Source organism: Enhydra lutris, unplaced genomic scaffold (genome assembly GCF_002288905.1).
Source record: "Enhydra lutris kenyoni isolate GAN:26980312 unplaced genomic scaffold, ASM228890v2 scaffoldscaffold40, whole genome shotgun sequence".
Lineage (NCBI taxonomy): Eukaryota > Metazoa > Chordata > Mammalia > Carnivora > Mustelidae > Enhydra > Enhydra lutris.
Genome location: NW_019154124.1, coordinates 689,663 through 710,715, shown reverse-complemented (window position 1 = coordinate 710,715; position 21,053 = coordinate 689,663). Strand labels below are relative to the sequence as shown.

The window sequence follows — 21,053 nt, the reverse complement described above, 5'->3', positions numbered from 1 at the left end:
TTGATGTTGTGCCTGCAACTTTGCTAAAATCATTTATAAGCTCTAGTTATTAGCTCTACTTTTCTTCCTTTCTAATTTGGATACCTTTTATTTCTGCTCTGTTCTTTTTCTTTCCCATACCTGGAACATAGGTTCCCATCTTTAGGACCACCATAGAACCTGGAGGAGCCTGGTCAAGGGCAAGTAAAAATACCCAAAACTATTTTACCATTGCAAAGTTCCCTTTTGCTTAATTCAGCAGGTGCTTGTGTTATAAAATTTTGTCTGTTTTCCAGACTACTGAGAGAGTTGATTCTGACAGTTTTTGCTTAATTTTTTAATGTTTCTGTAGGTAAGTAGGTTATTGGAGCTGCCTACTCTACCATTTTCACCTTTGTCATTCCAAATATTTTTCTTTTGGTGCACATCACTATTCTAGGCCAAGGACACCAAAATAATAATATTCACACCTGTCAACATACTCGATCCATTTTGAGCTATAATTTACAATTTGGTATCAGACCAACTTCCTACCAAGAATAACCACAATGCTGGATTAAGTTTGAAAAGAAAACAGTTGCATCAGAGAGTAACCAAAACAGCCAGCAGAGACAGCATAGGTATCTCATCTTAGGTAATGCAGTAGAGATTTTTGTCACCAGCAGATATACTTTAAAACTTAACAAAGAATGCAATAATTTCAAATGTAATCCCAGAAAAGCAAAAAGTAATAAAAGGCAAAGTAAGGGAAAATATATGGATAAATATAAATTCTTCTATGTGAAATAAAATAATATTTTGTTGGGTTTTTAAATATAATAGAATTTAAAATACATGACAAGGGAACACCTGGGTGGCTCAATCAGTTAAGCGGCTGCCTTTGGCTCAGGTCATGATCCTAGGGTCCTGGAATTGAGTCCCACATCAGGCTCCTTACTCAGCAGGGAGCCTGCTTCTCCCTCTGCCTGCTGCTCTCACTGCTTGTACTCTCTCTCTCTGACAAATAAATAAATAAAATCTTTAAAAAATAAAATAGAGGACAAAAATTGCCCAAAAATCAGGAGTTGGGTAAATGAAATTAATGTTCTAAAATCCCTGAATTTTCCAAAAATTAGAAAAAGTATTAATTGTAGTACATTCTAGTAAAATGAATATTTTATAATGATAAAGTAAGCCACAGAGTAATAAAAATATACACAATACATATATCTGACATAGGAATCATATCTAAAATGTAGAAAAACCTGAAAATGACATAGATAGTCTACTTTTTAAATAATTAACATAATGTATTATTTGTTTCAGGGGTATAGGCCTGTGATTCATCAGTCTTACACAATACACAGCACTCACCACAGCACATTGCCCAATTTTAAATTGGGTAAAAGACTTGAACAAGTGGCATATAGACATATGAAAAAGTACTAAACTCTTTTTGTCATCCAGGAAATGCAAATTAAATCTACAATGTGATACCCCTACATATGCATCAGAATGTATAAAACCACAAAAAGACTTTTATGCAGTTTTCCATAGTGGCTGTACCATTTTACATCCCCATGGTGTACACAAACTCTAATTTCTCCATATCCCATCAACACTTGTTATCTTTTATTAATATCCATCCTAACTGGTGTGGAGTGTATATCTCATAGTGATTTTGATTTGCATTTCTCTGATTAGTGATGTTAAGCACATTTTCATATATCTCTATTGGCTATCTGTATGTCTCCTATTGAGAAATGTCTACTCAAGTCTTTTGCCTTTTTTTAAATTGGGCTTTTTTTAAAAATTGAAGAGTTGTAGGAGTTTTGCGGGGAGGGGGACTATATAAAGACTTCCTTATATATTTTGCAGGGGGGAGGTTATAAGATACATGGTTTTCAAATATTTTCTTCCATTTTTAGGTTGCCTTTCCATTGTACTTTTTCCCTTTATTATGAAAAAGCTTTTGTTTAATGTAGTCTCACTTGTCTACTTTTGCTTTTGTTTTCTTTTTGCTGTCCAGTCCAAATAGCCATGAAATCATTGCCAAGACTAGCATCGTGCAATTTTTCCCTAGAAGTTTTACAGTTCCAGATCTTATATTTAAAGCTTCAATCCATTTTGAGCTAGTTTTTGTGTTTGTTGTGAGATAGGACTTTATTTTTATACTTCTACGTGAGGATATCTAATTTTTCCAACCCCGTTTGTTGAAAACACTATGTTTTTCCCATTGTGTATTCTTGACACCACTGTTGAAGATTATTTGCTTATATATATGTGTGGGTTTACTTCCAGGCTCTCTAGTATGCTCTATTAGTTTATGAGTCTTTTTATGCCAGTATCATATTAACTTCAGCTGCTTTGTATTATATTTTGAAATCAGGAAGTTTGATGCCTTCAGCTTTGTTCTTTTTCAAGGTTGGTTTGGCTATTCTGGGTCTTTTGCTGTTCTACATAAATTTTAGGATTATTTTTTTATTTCTGTATAAAATGCCACTGTAGTTTTGATGAGAATAGCACTGAATACGTAGGTTGCTTTGGTAGAATGGTCATTTTATTTATTTATTTATTTTAAAAGATTTTATTTATATATTTGACAGCGATCACAAGTAGGCAGAGAGGCAGGCAGAAGAGAGAGGGAGCTTGATCCCAGGACCCTAGGATCATGACCTGAGCCAAAGGAAGAAGCTTTAACCCACTGAGCCACCTAGGTGCCCAAGTATGGTCATTTTAATAATATTAAGTCTTCTAATCTATGAACACAAAGTGTCTTTTCACTTTTTAATGTTTTCTTAAAAAAAAAAAAGATTTTATTTATTCATTTGAGAGAGAAAGAGAGTGTGTGTGTGCATGTGTGAGAGAGCACAAGTGGTGGAATGGGAGAAGCAGGCTGCCCATCCAGCAGGGAGCCTGATGTGGGGCTTGATCCCAGCAGCCTGGGATCATGACCTGAGCTGAAGGCAAATGCTTAACCGACTGAGCCACCCAGGTGCCCCTGTGTCTTCTTTAATTGGTTTCTTTAGTGTGTTATCATTTTCAGTACACAAACCTTTCACCTCCTAAATATTTTATTGTTTTTGGTGCTAATGTAACTAAGAATATTTACCTAATTTCCTTTTTGGATAATACATTGGTAGTGTATGGAAATACAACTTATTTTTTTAAAAGATTTTATTTATTTATTTGAGAGAGAGAGAAAGAGAGTGCAAGCAGAGGAAGAGGGAGAATCAGGCTCCCCGATGAGCAGAGAGCCCAATGTAGGGCTCAATCCTAGGATCTCTGGATCATACCTGAGATGAAGCAGATGCCTAACCGACTGAGCCACTCAGGTGCCCCAGCAAATGACTTTTATAAGGTGATTAAAAAAATTTTTTTTAAGATTTACTTATTTATTTGAGAGAGAGAGCATGAGCAGGAGGGGCAGAGGAAAGGGGGAGACAATCTCAAGCAGATTCCACCCTGAGTGTGGAGCCCAACAGGGGTCTTGATCTCATAATGATGAGATCATGACCTGAGCTCAAACCAAGAGTATATGGTGATTTTTATACCCTGCAACTTTCCTAGATGTATTTATTCATTCCAACAAATATGTGTGTGTGCATGCATGTGTGTGTAATCATTACGGTTTTATATATATGACCATATGTGATCATATAATCTGCAAACATAGACTATTTTTTTTCGAACTTGGATGCCTTTTATTTCTTTTTCATGTCTAATTGCTCTGGCTAGGTCTTCCAATATCATGTTGAATAGGAGTGGTGGGAAAGGACAAATTCATCTTGCTCCTGATCTTAGAGGAAAGGTTTTTAGTTTTTCAGTATTAAGCTGGAGTTTAGCTGTGGGCTTGTCATATATGGCCTTCATTATGTTGAGGTGAATCATATTCTTTCTATACCCGATTTGAAAGTTTCAACAACATGAAGGGATGTTGAATTTTGTCAAATAGATTTTCTGCATCTATTGAGACAATCATATGATTTTTAGCCTTCATTCTGTTAAAGTGTTTTTTCACACATTCTGGCATCCCAGGAATATAGTTTATTTGATCACAATATATGATCCTTTTAATATGCCATTGAATTCGTTTGCTAGAATTTTTTGTTACAAATTTTTGCATCTAGACTTTTTTTTTTTAACAGATTTTTGCATCCATGTTCATCAGAGATATGGACCTGCAGTTCTGTTTTCTTGTAGTGTCTTTTTCTGGTTTTGGTGTCAGTGTAATGCAGGCTTCATACCATGAGTTTGAAAGTGCTGCTTCCCTTTAATATTTTGGAAGAGTCTGAGAAGGAATGGTATTAATCCTTTTACACATTTGATAGAATTCACCAGTGAAGCTATCTGGTTCTGGGCTCTTCTTTGTTGGGAGCTTTTGATTATTGATTCAATTTCCTTTACTTGTCTATTGGTCTGTTCATATTTTCTATTTCTTCTACCATATGACCTAATAATTCCATTCCTGGGTATATATCCAAATTGAAATCAGGATCTCAAAGAGATAGCTGTACTGCCATGTTTATTGCAGTATGATTCACAAAAATCAGGATTTAGAAATAGTCCAAATTACCATCAGCAGATGAATGAGTAAATACAATGTGGAAGATGCATACAATACAATGTTATTCAGCCTTAAAAAAAGAAGGATATCTTACCATTTGTGACATCATGCATAGACAAGAAAACATGCATTTTTCAAGCATTTAACAAGAAGTGCATATTATTTACACCTCTACATTTTTATCAAAATCCATTTCTCATTTTAAATGTCCTTTCATCTAAGTAACAATTACTTTGAAGCAAAAGCTAAAGTGCTAATTCATGCATTTCTGGGCTTACAAATTTAATTGGGTAAGAAATGATTGCATTATCTAGTTCTAATTGCTTAAAAGTGGCCTATCATGTGATAGGCCAGTTACACAACCAGAGACATGTTCTTACTCTGATTAGTTTTACTCAGTTCAATCATCACTTTTTCTTTACAGCATCTGGCTTGCCAAGACAATTCCTAGGGATTGCTGGAATACAAAATCCAAGGCCAAAACTTGTCCTGGACATCCAGGCAAACATGGATCCCTGGAGCCTGAACCAGGAGGGAGCAGAGAAATTTTTAGGCTTAGGTGGTAGGTCTGGGGAAGTCTGAGGTGAGGGATAAGAGGGGCTACAGATAGAAAGGAGTAGAAGATGACCTACCGTCACCACAGCCCTCTTACCTGCTGTGGTCCCCTTACGATGATTATCCTCAGGGCAGACACTGAAGACCAGCCCAGTTTGGGGCTTTCATGAGGTTCTGTGTGAGGAACAGGAGATATCATATCACCATGGAAAACATTATGCCTGGAAATAAGTCAGTCACAGACGAACAAATGCTGCATGATTCCACTTACATGAAAAATCTATGTTAGGCCATAGTTAACAACAGGGTGTTATGCACTTAAAAACTTGTTAAAAAGGTAGATCTTATGCTATGTTCTCTTACCAACAAGAGCAACAACAAAAGCAAGGGGACACAAGAAATATTTTAGTGATGATGTTTATGTTTATTATCTTGTTTGTGGTGATGGTATCATGTATATGCATACATCTAAACTCATTAAGATTTCTGTATTAAATATATGCAACTTTTTGTGTATTCGATTTGTCTCAATAAAATTGAAAACAGAAAAAAAAAGAGGATGAGCACAAAACAAAAATGAGAATATCAAATGTTGGCAAAGATGTAGAGCAACTGGAATTTTCGTTCACTGCTAGTGAGCTGTAAATTGGTAAACCAAAATAAAACACTATTTGGCAGGTTTTACTAATAGTGAATACAAGCATATCCTGTGGCACAGTAATACTATTCATAGGGATATATCAAAATGAAATGTGTAACTATGTGCATCAACAGAGATCTACAAGAATATTCATAGTACTATCACTTGTGGCCACCCCAACTTCAAACAACTTCACCTTAAGCAATATTAGAATAAATAGAGAAACTTTGGAAATGTATACAATAATGAAAACAAACAACTACATTCTTTAATATGAATCAATATTATAGGCATAGTACTGAGCTAAAAGAGCCACACAAGAGCACATACTACCTCTGTCCATATACAAAGGTTCAGGCAGGCAAAACTAATTTTGGTAGTAAAATTCAACATAGTAGCTATTTCTGTTTAGGAGTGCAATGACTAGAACAAGTATGAGGAGAGATTCTATGTTCCTGGTAAATTTTCAAAATCTTGATCTAGGAGATGCTTACACAAGTTCATTCACTTTCCTACCAAGACATACACTCATAATTACTGCACTTCTTTTGCACACGTGTTATCCCTCAAAAATTTTTTCACACTGATCAATTCAGAAATTTTTTTAATTACATTTTTTTTTCCATTTTAGCAAGTGCAGGGAGTTGCTCATATATTACAGGTAGGAATGCAAGTTCTAACAGCTACTTAAAGGAACAAATGAAAGAATGTACTATGAAGATTTAAAATCTGCTATGAAGAATCTACTCTGAAAATTCTCTATCCAGCACATTCACTTGCTAGTATTTCTACCCTGGAGAACACTTGGATACAGGTACAAAAAGGAGTAGCATTTATGTATGTATGTATGTATGTATTTTCAGGATGCATTTATGTTCAACGTAGCAATGCTTCTGATAGAAAAACAAAAAAGAGATTAAGTACATATCCAACGGTAAGGAAATAATAAATTGTATCTATTGGTTCTGAGGACTGCCATGAAGTATCTTAAAAGAATGAGGTAGATCTATATAGAGATATGGAAAAATCTCAAGAATATAATGTTGATTGGAAAAAAAAAAGGCTACACATATGTAAATGCATAGGAACTAGAAGTCATCAAATAGGGACTGGGTTTATAATTAGTGCCTGAAAATGATTTTAGCCTATTTGTAACGTTTACATTTATTATTATGTGTAATTTAAAATTAATCATGGCACTTAGAACGTCTACTTTGAAAGGCTATCCATCCAGAAAGTAACAGTGGTTCCCTCCAATAGGCGAACTGAATGCCTGAGAAGTTGGAAGCGGAAAAATTTTCACTCTATGACCTTCTACACCTTTAAATATTTGAACTATATATCACCTATTGGTAAAAAGATCTTTTAAAACTTAAAGGTAATTTGAATTAAAACAATCGTTAAAAGGAGCCCCATCTCGTGGGAAAACAAACATAATTATATGTGACTACTATTATCCGAGTGTTAATTATGCCACAGGAGAACAGAGAAAGGGTCTCCTAAATAAGTCTGGGGGCTTTGAGGAGAATTCAAATTGGAGGTGACGCTTCAACAGAGAAATGGAAGGTCCTACTTTTTCATTCCTGGAGAGCACAGTGGGAGGTGCCAGGGACCCTGAAATCCAGGCCATGACTATTTTCCACGAACTGGAACCTAAATCTCCACCACGAGACTGCAGGAAAGCGAAAGAAGCAAAATCTCCCGCACGGGGGAAGCCGCCCCTTAACAAAACACTGTGTGACAACACTCAGTCAAGTCCAACCAGCTCGAGGCTCTCAAAACGAAGTCTAGATTCACACCCGCCCCTCGGGCCAAGCCAGCCCGCCCTTTCCCGGCTTCTTGTGTCGCTTACTGGGCAGCAAATGATCGACAGACCCTTGTACCAATCGCTGGCTCTGTTACGGGGGGGGGGAGGGGGCACGCAGGCCCCAGCCCAGTCTTTGGTCCCTCCGGAGAGATGAGCCTCTGTGCGTCGACGTCAGCGTGTTGACGTCACGGGTCGGGTACTCGAAGAGGACAGGGGGTGGCTGACTGCGGGCGGTGGGCTGCACGCCCGCTGCGAGGCTTGGTGCCCGGGCCCGCCCCGCCAAGCCCCGCCCCTCCGCCCGCTTGGCGAGGGCGCAACCACGGAACCGCTGTCCCCGGGCCAGCCTGGGGCTGCCGGCCCGAAACCACCCGATAAGGTAGGCTGGGTTTCTCGTCACCCTATTTGACAGATTGGAAAACTGAGTCACCCGGGATCAGATGACTTGCTCGGGGCTCACGGTAGACCCGTGATCGGAGGCCAGAGCCAGAGCGTCGGGTGTTTGCGGAGCGCTGCGCGGTCCTCGGGGAGGAGGAGGGGCTAGGCAGGCTGTGTTTATAAAGGATGCAAAAGTGAAGTTGCAGAATGCTGAGCCCCACCTCGTTCCAGAGCTGAGGCTGGGATGCTGGGACGGGATGCTGGTAGAGAGGTCTGCATTCCTTCCCCCTGCGGACCTCGAGGAGTCCTCGGTGGGGTCCCGCCCCGTGCTGGCGCCATGGGCCCTCCGGAGTTAACCATGAACGGTGACTAGGGTGATGCGTGGTTTATACAGACAAGGTCGATCATTGGCCTCTTTTACTCATTAAGAAAATCTGTGTTCAAAACAAAACAAAATTGAAAAATCAAAGCCCAAGTTATGAGTGTTGTGGCCCTAGTTTCATTTCACTGCCTTGCCCACTCATAGTATCCGGCCATATTTTGAAATCAAAGTAGCATGCTTGTTTTTGTTTAGGATTTTCTAGAAAGAGTTGTGTCCCCCACCCCCCGCCTTTTGTTCAAATATGGGTTAACATTGTGGAACTTTTCTTACCCTTCCATTAATGTGCCAGTTATTCACCATGTCATTTGTCTTCTGTTTCACAGATGGAATCACTGAATTCATCACTTGACTCAGTAATAGTTTGGATAAGTTTAGCAAGGTAACAAAGTAACAGGTCTAATCTCTCAAATATACTGGAATTAGTTCAGATTGTTTACCTCAGAATCTTTGTTGAGAAAGGTTCTGAAAGATAATTCCCATGTATGTACCACCTACCCATCTACTCTCTAAAAGCAGGATCTCAAAAAATAAAACTTTTACTACCTTTGCTTTATGTATAGATTCATGCCCATAAAGTGAAAATGTGTGGTGTACTGTATGTAAATACATATATGATATTTTCATTAAAAATTTATTCTCTTTAAATCTTGGTAAAACATTGAACTTTTAAGTCTGCATGATTGCATAAAACTGCATTAAAGAAGTGAAATTGAAGTCACTTTGGGAGACTTTTCCTTACTTATGTTCACAGGATGGCAATTTCAATCATTTCAGTTTATTCTTTGAACAAGTTTATCAGATGAGGACCTCATCTGTGCCACATTTTGGTTTGAGGTGTTGGAGATTGAAAAGTTTACTTAGGGTTCCTGCCCTCAAAGACCTTCCATTTTGGTGGAGACACAATAAACATGTAAAGAAAAATGACTATTTTAGATAATGATAAATGATAGAAAAAATAGTTCAGGATAAGGGGATAGAGTGTGACTGGGATATGGGTGAGTAAGAGAGAATTTAGATATGGTGACAAGAGAAGGTTTCCTTGAGGAAGTGACAGTTTGATGAGACCTAAGTGTTTAGAATGAGTCAGCCATGGGAAGATCTGGTGGAAGTTTCCAGGCAGACACTACAGTGCAAAGGAGCTAAAGGAAAAATGGGCTTAGAGTGTACCAGGGGTAGAAGAGAAGCCATGTGTGGAATGGATTGAACCTTGGAGAGAGTGAGGTGGGGGGAGATGACATTTGAGAGGTGGGCTTGAGCTGCATTGTCTGAACCCAGTGCACTCAGGCAAAAGGCACAGGATTTGTGTGTTGCCAAACCCCTCTTTATTTAATGATGCTCATAGACTCTAGCTAGCTGTCTGTTTTATTTTGGTTATGAAATCATTGCAGCAATTCATTATGTATATATTTTTTCACCAGTAGTCTTCTCTCTTAATGAAAATATGTCTCCTTCCCTTTAGCACAGTGTCTCATGCTGTTTTTTCCTATTCATTATTATGTGCAGGACTCTCAGCCTCTGCTTGTCTTCAGCTCCCTGCTTTTATCCTTCCTTCCTATGAGCCCTCCATTCTTTATGTAGGGTCGCCCTTTGGAAAGGACTGGCAGTCACTCCCTGCTCTTGTCCAAGCTGAGTTCTAGGAAACTGCATGGTCAAGTGGATTACCATTTTTCATCAGAGCTTTTAACTAACCAGAGGGTTAATGTCTGCCTTTATTTAGTGCCTACACTGTGCCAGGAGCATTACATACATTCTTTCCTTCCAACATATTGCAAAGGTAAATATTAATCCTTCTTGATCAGAAGGGAAGCTTGTACTTCGGCCATCTAGCTAGTACTGAGTGAGCGTAGATTCAAACATTCCAGCTAGCCTGACCCCAAAGCCTAATCCATGTTACTCTACCTCACTGCTTCCCTGAATAACATAGCTACAGCTACAAATCTCTTTTATTTGAAGTTATATATATTTTTTGAAGTTATATTTTTTGAAATGGCATTTTAGAGATCATGATTTAGTCCTCTCATTTTATAAAGATTTTATTTATTTATTTGAGAGAGAGAGCGCCAGAGTAAGGGGGGGGGGGGCAGAAAGAGAGGGAGAAGCAGGCTTCCTGCAGAGCAGAGAGCCTGATGCTGGGCTTGATCCCAGGACCTGGAGAATCCTCACCCCAGCCTAAGGCAGACACATAACTGACTGAGCCACCCAGGTGCCCCTGAGAATACAGTATTTTTGTTAGTAGATTACAGATTTTTGTTAGTAGGCAGTGGTTTCAAAATGATTTTTCTTTTTTTAAGATTTTGTTTATTTATTTGGCAGAGAGAGAGAGAGAGTGAGTGAGGGTGCACACAAGCAGGGGGAGCAACAGGCAGAGGGAGAGGGAGAAGCAGGCTCGATCCCAGGACCCTGGAATTATGACCTGAGTGGAAGGCAGACACCGACTGAGCCACCCCAGGGCCCCTCAAAAATGACTATAAAATTTAAGGTTTAATTGCACACATCTTTTTTTTTTCCCCCTTTTTAAAGATTTTTATTTATTTGAGAGAGAGAGGGAGAAGCCAGATCCCTTCTGAGCAGGCTTTATCCGAGGACCCTGGGATCATGACCTGAGCTGAAGGCAGATGCTTAACTGACTGAGCCACCCAGGTGCCCCTAATTGCACACATCTTTGAAAAGGAGTTCAAAACTTGTTACTAAATTCCTAGCGTTAACCTTGCGCTTTCAGGTGTGGGAACATTGCATAGAGCTGCTGGCTCATACTCTTTGTTAGCAAGTGGAGTTTCTTCCTAGAATTAAGGACGTCTTTGGGTCAGCTTTGGGATATAACTTCTTTCTTGGTACTCTATAATCATTTTTAAAAATTAAGTAAAAATCAGTTCATGGATTTTATGGTTAAAAAATGAGTTGCTATGTTCCTCCAATTTAAAAATACTCATTATTTATTTCCAAGCTTTGCGTCTTATGACTGGGATATGGTAGGTGAGTAATAGTAAACTAACAAATAGTTCAATTTACTTTCTAGTGATTTCTTGACTCTCCTATAACGTAGTAGGGATTGTCTTTCATTAGTTGAATTAGAATTATGTAAATGCACTTATCTTCTTTCTTACACATTGGAAAGTCTTAAATTTAGGCAAAAGAGAGCTTTTGCTCTTTAAGCCATCCACTGGGTATTTTGACTGAGTTTCTCTGTCCTTCAAGATTGTTCTTGCAAGCAGTGTCCATGTTTTGAAGATCTAGGCTGTCATGAATTGGTCTCAGACTGTAGCGCCATCCTTCCCCGAACCTAGTGCCCCAGACTGAACTAGCTGTTTCAGCTTCAGTGTCTTTGCTTGTGTTCTGCCTGGGATGCCTCATAGATGGACAAATCCAGCCAAAGTTCTGCCTGTCCTTCCATGTCCATTTGTGCTGCTTATTTAATGGAATATTTCCTGTGTCTTTAATGGAAGCCTTCTCTTTCATAACACCTTTGGGAGTCTTTCTTTGTGATGTAGTTTACCAATCCTGGTATCTTTGGTAATGCACTCTTTTATGCATGGGTATTCAAATATATGTTTGCTTGAGCTTAGGAGACACTTAACTATTCATGTTATACAAGCAAAGTTTTTTGTAGATTGTAGAGCCCTTTAGTTTTATTTATACTTTTATCATCTCATCTTTGAGAGAAGCACTGTTCTGTTTTTCTTGGCTTTGATTCAACAGAACCTCTTTCCTGTTTCAGTTAAGGGTCTGACTTCTGCAGTTACCAAGAGATCCCTTGAGAGGAACTCAAATCTTTGGGTTGTAAATGGTCACAAGTAAAAATCATTGTTACCTGTGTTTATGGTACTGGATAATATAATAACAGTTCCAGCTTTTGAGTATTAAAGATTAGAAAAGGCCCAGAGAGCCTAGCCAGGGATGCATGTGGTGCTGGGCTAAGAAGCCTGGTCCGTATCCCTGGCTGGAGACAGCGGAGGCTTGCACCAGATGTCATGGGTTCTGCTGTCCTGCAGAGCTTGAGCCTTTCTGAGCTATTTTATTTGCTTTGCTTGTTCTCGATCTGGATCTTGAGGGTACCTGTTGTGATGACTCCCCATCACAGGACCCCTGCCAGCCTGCAGGATATTCCTGCGCAGGCACTGGGGTAGTACGGGGTGTGGTTGACTCTTTAGTTTAAAACCCTTCTCCTCTACTTCTCGTCTTGTCACAGTTTTCCAAAAACTATCTTGGGACCAGTGGGCATCCTCAATGTATAAAACTTGGAGTGGAGAGGAATTTGGCCTAGTACCTTCTAAGTTGCAGTAGTCACTGGTTTCCACCACCCATGTGTTTTAGGACAGTGTGCTTTTCAAATCCTGTGCATTATTGCTCACCTGGGTGTATTCTTGTTCGCTGTTTGTTTTAGGAAAATAGACTTTCATGTTTTTGTTTTTGTTTTCTTTAAATTAACCACTTGCTTGTTGAGCGAATATGCGGAACCAGGGAGTTTCAAGTACATTTTGCTATTTGTGTCGTACTTAAATTCATCAAGCAAGGAGCTCCTGAGCTATCAGAAATTTCTCCAGCTGAGACATGAGCACCAGCCAGTCCTCACTTTGGGCATTATTGATAAGAGCTCACACTTAAAAGAGGGCTTCCTCTGGGCCAGCTGCTGTTCTCATCGCTTTGTGTCTGGATTGCTCATCCTGTTGACATTTTGGGCTGGCTAATTGTTGTTGTTGTTGTTGTTGTTGTTGTGGGAGCCATCCTATAGCATCCCTGGACTCTAACTAGATGCCAGGGACACGTCCCCCAGTTGTGACAACCAAAAACGTCTCACCGGTCCTAATACCTGCACAACCGCTGCTTTCTAGAAACTAATGTATTCCTCACAAAAGCCCTCTGAAGTACATTACATCATAATTGTCCTCATTTTACAGAAGGAGAAGCTGAGGCATAGAGAGGTTAAAGTAGTTTGTCTCAGGTTATACAACTAGTAAGGAGGGGACTGACACTAGGCAGTGTTCTTTGTGAGCCCCGTCCTCCCACAGCCAGCTGAGACTGGACCCCAACTATTGGGGATCCAAAGGCCACGTAAACTAGGAGCCCAAACAAATGCCAAGAAGGACTAGGCGGGCCTCCGTGTAAGTGAGGTGGCAGGATGTCAAACTGGGGAGCTGGGAAGTATTGCCAGGATTGCCTATATTTGAAGAGAAACTAGAAATTTGGATCTATGAGGGGGAAACTCACATATTTTAATATTGGCAATTCGGTGTTTATAAAACATCGTGTGAGCCAACAGTCAGATAAACACTGTCACCTATATATGGACAAGGTTTGGTTCCGGGGCATCAGTTGGGAGTCTTTTTTTGTGTAAACTTCGCAGCAGTGCGTCATTATAGAAAAGTGTGCATGCATGTGATGGGGGGAATGTAGTTTCTCTGTGGAGGGCGGGTTTCCCTGTGAAGACTGGAAATGAGGGTGGGTGGGAAGGTGCTTCCAGACTAGAAGGGACTGTCTTGCTGTTTTTTTAAGCCAGAAGAGTGTGAGAATTAAAGCTGGCCCTCTGACACCCTTTGAACTTTTAGTGCTCTACTGCTCAGAGCTGACCATTTGAAAGTTCTGGACTCCTACGGCCTTCAGCAGCGTTTGTACCTGTTTCTCTCTTGCCCTCTGCCTGTACAGGTGGTAAAATACATATTTTTATAGGACATGGAGAAAGCATAAATTCTGGAATCCTGGAATGATTATATCCTTGCAGAAGCAAACCACAACTAGACCTCTTTGTGGCAGCCAGAAACTCATTGAGTCTGGTTTAACGCTTTGAAGAGCATCTCTGCCTGCATTTCAGTAGCCAATGGACGGCTGTGGCCTTTGACGCATTTTCCTTATCCTCAGACTCTGACCCCCTTAGTCGAGCCTGTGTACCCTCATGCCCCGGCTCTAGGTGTGAAAAGCGAGCCGTCACTCCCGTGCTGACCATCCATGGCCCTTGTCACCTGTCCTCCTCCTTCCTGGCCCAGCCGTACCCTCTGAGGCGTGCTTACATGGGGTCCCTCCCAGACCGTCCATGGCTCACTGGTCCTGGACATGCTCCTGCACCTCTGTTTTTAATTTACTCCAGTCTTCCCCTTATTCACAATATGCATTTCCTTTCCATTTCTTGTGAAGTCATACATTTACTCTTGGGCCAGCTTTTTCATGAAGCCTTTTCTGGTCACCACAATCTAAAGTTCAGTCTTCTCTGTATTATAATTATCTTAGGCTTTGATTTCTAATTATTTGTATGACCATTTTACCTCCTTTATAAAACTATTCAACTTGAGGATCAGGGGCTTGTCTTTCTCATTTTGGTTTTCCTCACAGCTTCTAGCATAGTGTTTTACTTGTGGTAGATTTTAATATCTGTTTACTTGGGTCCTATTCCTATAGTGGTTTCTTTCTCTTTTTCCATGTATTTGTATCAGTTTATGTAGTGTGTTGTTGGAATGACTTCAGTAAATAGCATTGAAAATACATTGGAATAAGAGATGACCAAATTAATTAATTTGGGACATTTTGATTGTTTTGTCAGTTACAGTAATTAAAGAAAGTTCAAATATTCTTGGTTCATTTAATGTAATATACTGAAATCCCAGACATGTGTATAAACTTGCCTAATTTTAGTTAACAAGCACCCAGACCCCAGACTTTCATATGATAATATTTGTGATTCATGAATTAGACAAACAAATCAAATGCATAACCCATAGCTAGGTATTTCCCTAGGTGCAAAGGATTATATGTCTACATGTCTTGCAGGAACTGTTGGTCTAGCACTGGGAAAAGGACATGTGAACAATGTGTGAAATATTAGAGGTGCCATTAAAGATGCATGACATATGTGTCATCCGGTGAGGTTATGGAAGGTTTCTTTGGGGAAGTGGTACTTAAGCTTCCTTAAACAGTGAACTGGCTTTTATTGCTGTTGTTTAAGTGCTCCGATGATAAGACTCTCCAGGAAGATGGAGCATTAGAGCAAACGCATGGATGGTGAAATTTCCTCCTGCACAGGGAACTAAAAATAGGCCCCTGTGGCTAGAGCCCTGGGTATGAGAGAAAGGGGATAAAATGGTTCGTTCGAGTTTTCATTTTTTTAAAAAAACTAGCATGATACCAGCATGGAAGATGTTTCAGAGATGAGCGAGTCTGAATTATTGAGTAATGTGAATGAGTGATAATTGGGAAAACTGGAAAAGTCCAGTAAGAGATATTAGGGGAATGACATGGTCACCAGTTTGGAAGATGAAGCTCACAGCAGAATCAAATTTAATGCTTATCTTCATAATAAAAGCTGTACACAAGAAATTATGGGTTATTATTTGTTAGTTTTTCCTTCCCTAAATATTTTTTGAAGTATTTACAGGTAGTATGTATGTTCTACACCAATATCTGTATTTTTAAGTCATTCTTACAGTTTTGTTTTTGACTTTGTAATTATCTCTTGTTACATTATTTGAGAGCAAATAATGGAGCTGGTTTCAAACCTTTTTGAGAACCTTGAAAGCTTAAAGAGATCCTACTACTTTTTTTTTTTAAGATTTTATTTATTTATTTGACAGATGGAGATTATAAGTAGGCAGAGAGGCAGGCAGAGAGAGAGAGAAGGAAGCAGGCTCTCCACGGAACAGAGGGCCCGATGTGGGGCTCAATCCCAGGACCCTGGATCATGACCTGAGCCTAAGGCAGAGGCTTTAACCCACTGAGTCACCCAGGCACCCGAGCTCCTACTACTTTTATGATGTCCTCTACCTCTGTAACATTCTCTGAATCCATTCTCATTATGAGGCTTTAATTCTGTTTCCTGAGTATATTAGCCTATAGCTGCACTGAGTCTTATAATTAGTGGTCCTTGTTTTTGTGATTCTGTTTCCTGAAGCATAAGCTAAAGTCATCTGATGCTGATCTTCTGAAGGTTAGTTTCCTATATGACCACCTATGAAGTCTGATGAAAGAAGGAAAGATTACAATTGTTTTTTTTTTCCCCTTCAAATCCAGACATCAAGATTTTGCCATTGATTTTCCTAATCTGTCATGTGCACCAAGCAGACCTTCACCCACCATAAAGATTAGTAATTATATTAGGAACTATGTGCCATTTTGTATACCAAAGAGTAGGAGATGACATATGTAACTTCTGCCTGTTGGTAGATACTCCTGGGCAAAGATGTGAATGACCGTTCCTTCTCTTGGCTTGTCCTGGTTTGTGAATTAGGGAGTTGGCCTTGGATAACGCCAGGGGCAGTTGATACTCCGTCTTCCCTGGCATTGCTCTTCGTGTACTACTTCTCCCAGTGTTGGAGCCACTAAGGAGCAGTGGGGAGAGGATGGCTTTGTCAGCTAGAGTGACATTTGCAGGAATGTTTATTTCTCCTCTTTCACAGAAGGAGTCTTGTGCCTTTGAACAAAGAGAAACCCTGCTCGCTTCTGAATAGCCACCTTAGCTTTGCTGTCTACTCGTCAGCTGACCAGCTACAGCTGGCTACTCTACAGGTTTTCCCCTGTAGAGGAGATAAGTTTGGGGAGGGCTATGGAGAATGTGTGATGAACATATTCTTAATTCTAGTCATTGAGATGAAGAGAGATGGTTACTAAAAGAAGTGTCCACTTGTAGCCACTTGCCTATGATTCATGGGAGGTCATTGAGCTCACTGCCTTGGGACATTACTGATTTTCAGTTAGAGATCAATAAGATCGCAGTTCTGTCCTGAGAACCGAAATCCTCTTTTTGAAAATTGCTTGCAGTGAGCACTGACGAAATGGCAATACCTGGCGTAGAGATGTCTTCATATGCATTGGAAAATATTTAGGTTGCATAACTGAGGGATTTGTTGGTTTACAGCTTTCTCTGGAGCTTCTGGGGTGTAATCTGAAATCTGGCCACTGTGTGTGCAGGGCAGGGACAGTGAAGAAAGAGGCAGACCATTTCACATTTGCCATGGCAGTTGTAGGGATGAAGGAACTTACTTACAAGGCTTGTCTTAAGCAGTTGTGAGATGAGTAGTTTTCCTCACCCGGCCTCCAGAATCTTCAAAGTTTATGTCAAGGCCTCAAGTGAGTTCAGCCAGTCACACACACCCAGTCCAGATGGTCTCAGCACCACAGTTCTATTTCAAGGCTGTATCTTTGGAGCAGCTTCTGAGAGTGAGGAAGATGAGCAGAATACACATTCCAAGGACAGGAAAGGGGGTGGGGAGTCTCCCGGTGGCCAGGTCTAGCTCACAGGTTGGCTGGTGGTCACATCTTGATGATCTCTTCAAAGGAAGTAATATGATGGTTGACTCCACCGTAGCTAAAGCTGGCAGCACATCCTGAAGAGGAAGTTTTAAATATTCATGAGAATGTGTGCACTAAGGAGGAACACGGTTGCTCTGAATTACCACCTACTGATGGTTGAGAGTACTAATGAATTCAAAATCGGGAAAAATAGTGCTAACTCCATAATAACCATAATAACTGATTTCCTGTGATTTTTTAGGAAAGCTAAAAGTAGATTTTGTTCTGTGGGAAGAAGAAAAAGTTCTGGAAAATGGTGGGTAGTCAGCAACCAAGAAAATCAGCAGTCTTTTATACCTGTGGAAATGACTTTGTTTGACTCATGAAGGGAAATGGGGTTATGTATAGCTTCTGTGACCTAGAAGATTAAAATAAAGTTGTTTCCAGGTGAGCTGTGAAGGCAGTAAATGAGTATAGAAGTTAGAGCCGAAGCTGTGAAAGGGAGAAAAGCTGTAAAAATCTATTTGAGCACCAAAAGAGATCTACTGGGAGGAAACTCAGAGTTTGGAAAGAGACAGTAGAAGTTGGAGGGAAGTAGCTATAAAGACCATGTTGTTCCAGTTATTCTGGGCCACCTGATAGCTGTTTCTGAAAAAGATGAATATTCTTGTTTGCCAGAGCCCATCTTGAGAGAGATTTTTTAATTTGGATGGTGATGAGATGTGGCTATAACCTGCCAGCCATCTGACTCAGCCAGTGCTGGTGGCGTAACTGTCTACCGAGTTGTCGACCCTTGCGGAGGTAGTGAGCAAACAACATGAACTACCCAACGTGACTGGCCATTCCATGGCATGCTGCCATTTTGCCAACCTGTGATCTGTGGAAGAATAAATCTACATTGTCAAGTGTCCTTTTTCTCTCCAGCTGGCTCATCTTCCCTTGGACCAGGCAACACCTAGGGGCGTGGTTATTGTCAGGGGTACTCACTTGACTGACTTCCTTCCTTCTTCTCTTCCTTTTCCTTCCTCCCTCACTCCCTCCCTCCCCTCCTTCCTTCCTTCCTTTCTTCCTCTTTGTCATTCCCTTCTATTATTTATCTGTCTCCTCAAGTAGATGGCAGTTCTGCTGAGAGCAGGGGAACACTTACATTGCTTTTTGAAGCCTTTTAAATGTCCTTGGGGTTTTACATTTTGTAGGTGTTCAGTGCTTATTATTTAATAAAATGGGAACTTTTAGTGGACTTAGAGTGGGCCCCATCTTAATTATTTTCTGTTCTACAGATAAAGGAACTTTGTTTTTTTTCTCATCTTTTATGGAAAGAAGGGAGAACATTCAAATTTCTGTTTTATTGAATGGTTTTATATTCCATCCCTAAGCTACTAACTCTAAAATCTCTCTCTCTAGTTCAGACCTCTTCCCTGAACTCCTGACTTCTTTCTGGCTATTTCCTTTAATAATAATTACTATCTACTTGGATATTAATAAGCATTTCAAACTTTATGTGTCCAAACTGAACTGATGTTCTTCCTCGAAGTTGCCTTTCCATGATCTTCTCCATTTCAGTAAATAGCAGCTCCATCCTTCAATTTCCCCAGGCTGTAAACCCAGCAGTTCTCTTTTCATCCTTCCTTTATCCCATACCCCACACCCAGTCCATCAACAAATGCTTTTGACTCTGTATTTAGAACCAGTCTGTTCTTACCACCTCCATGCTACCACGCTAGTCTACTAAGTCAGTGTTTTACCTCCTTCCTGAATTTGTTACCATATCTGCTGATTGGTCTTCCTGCTTCTATGGTTCTCTCAACTAGAGAGCCTCTACTAAAAACCTTCAGTTTCTTCCTGTCTCATTAAAATCTTTACAGTGGCCTATAAGGTCTTCTGTCCCTTCTCAACTTCTCTCTTATCCTCTCCTGCTGCTCTCCAGTTTTTTTTGTTTTTTTTTTTTTTGTTTGTCTGTTTTTTATTTGCCTGACAGAGATCACAAGTAGACAGAGAGACAGGCAGAGAGAGAGGAAGAAGCAGGTTCCCTGCTGAGCAGAGAGCCCGATGCAGGGCTCCATCCCAGGACTGTGAGACCATGACCTGAGCCAAAGGCAGAGGCTTTAACCCACTGAGCCACCCAGGTGCCCCTGCTCTCCAGTTCTGTTACTTAGCTACAGCCAAGCTGAAGGCTAATGACTGTCTGTACTCCAGGGTGGCCAACTCCACCCACTTCAGGGCAGTGCCCTTACTCTTCCCTCTCCCTGCAATGCTCTTTGCTGGTCTTTGTTCCACCTCATCAGTGAGGTAATCGTAAACACGCAGTTTAAATGTACAGTGCTTTTTTATTTACCCCCTGCCCGCTTTAGAAAGTTTGCCTTCCAGAGGGAGAGAGAGAATCCCAAGCCAGTTCCTCACTGAGTGGGCAGCCGGATGTGGGGATGGATCCCACAATCCTGATATCGTGACCCCAGCCGAAATCAAGTCAGACTTCTAACCACTGAGCACCCAGGCGCCCCTGATGTAACTTTTTTTATAAGCAGCTTCTGATTCAATAGCCTATTCACTTATTTCCACTGATGAACAATCAGTTTTCAGTTTTTATGTGACTCTAACCCAATAAACATGCTTGTGAATAAATACTAAAAAAAAAAAAAAAAAAAAAAAAAAAAAAAAAAAAGTCTGCCTTCTGCCCAGGTCATGATCTCAGGGTTCTGGGATAGAGCCTCGAGTCAGCCTCCCTGCTCAGCAGCCAGTCTGCTTCTCCCTCTCCGTGATCTCTCTCTCACTCTCAAATAAATGAAGTCTTTAAAAAAATGAAAAAGAAAGTAAGCTCTGTGAGCATAGGAAATATTTTTTATTTTGTTCGTTGCCACATCCCATGTTCAGAGGAAGACCTGGCACAGCTTTTCGGTGGTCCACACGTATTTGTGGAGTAAATGAAGTAGACATGGCGAAGTTTGAATTTTCAAAAATTATCAAGTGCAATTTTAAAATTTTGTAGTACACATCTAGATTCAGTTTCTCAGTATATGTTTGAGTTCTCATAAATTATGCGAACATCAATATACATTTATCCAGCCATCTTTAAATCTTAATATTTCTATGTTTAGTGTCCAAAAAAGTTCACTAATATTTTTACTGTTGCTATAGAAATAGATTGCTTAGAAATTAAGTTTTTATAAAAACAGATTTGGGTTTGGGAGATAAATTAGTGTTGTTAGAAGACTGACCTAAAAATACTATAGCATATTTGTTTTTTGCTTTAATTTTTCCTGGTCATTGATATCAATTTCTAAATAAATCTTAGTCCTAAAGCATATCATTGAAAGGTTAAATCCTGTTTATGCACATATGGTTACTTTGATCTGCTGATATTAGCAGAAATTATTGAGTGATACAAGATTGCAAGAAATGACAGAGGTTTTTAATAGAAAGCCTTAAATGTGTGTGTTGGGGGAGGTGGGGAGGAGGAAGGTGGAAAATAGCAGCAAAGAGAGAGCAGATTTATCAGAATGGAATAAAAGCTTTCATTATATCCCAAGTGAGTAAACAACACTAGAAAAGACCTAGAAAA

The 21,053-nt window shown here is 40.0% G+C and overlaps 1 protein-coding gene across 1 annotated transcript in view; it reads left to right on the top strand.

Annotated features, from left to right (window-relative positions):
* The first annotated feature begins 7,793 nt into the window (after positions 1-7,793).
* LOC111155323 (STARD3 N-terminal like) overlaps positions 7,794-21,053 on the top strand; it is a 52,359-nt gene continuing 39,099 nt past the window's right edge. Inside the window, exon 1 of the mRNA XM_022515464.1 lies at positions 7,794-7,903. The gene's annotated coding sequence lies outside the window, so the exon portion shown is untranslated. The remainder of the gene's footprint in view (positions 7,904-21,053) is intronic.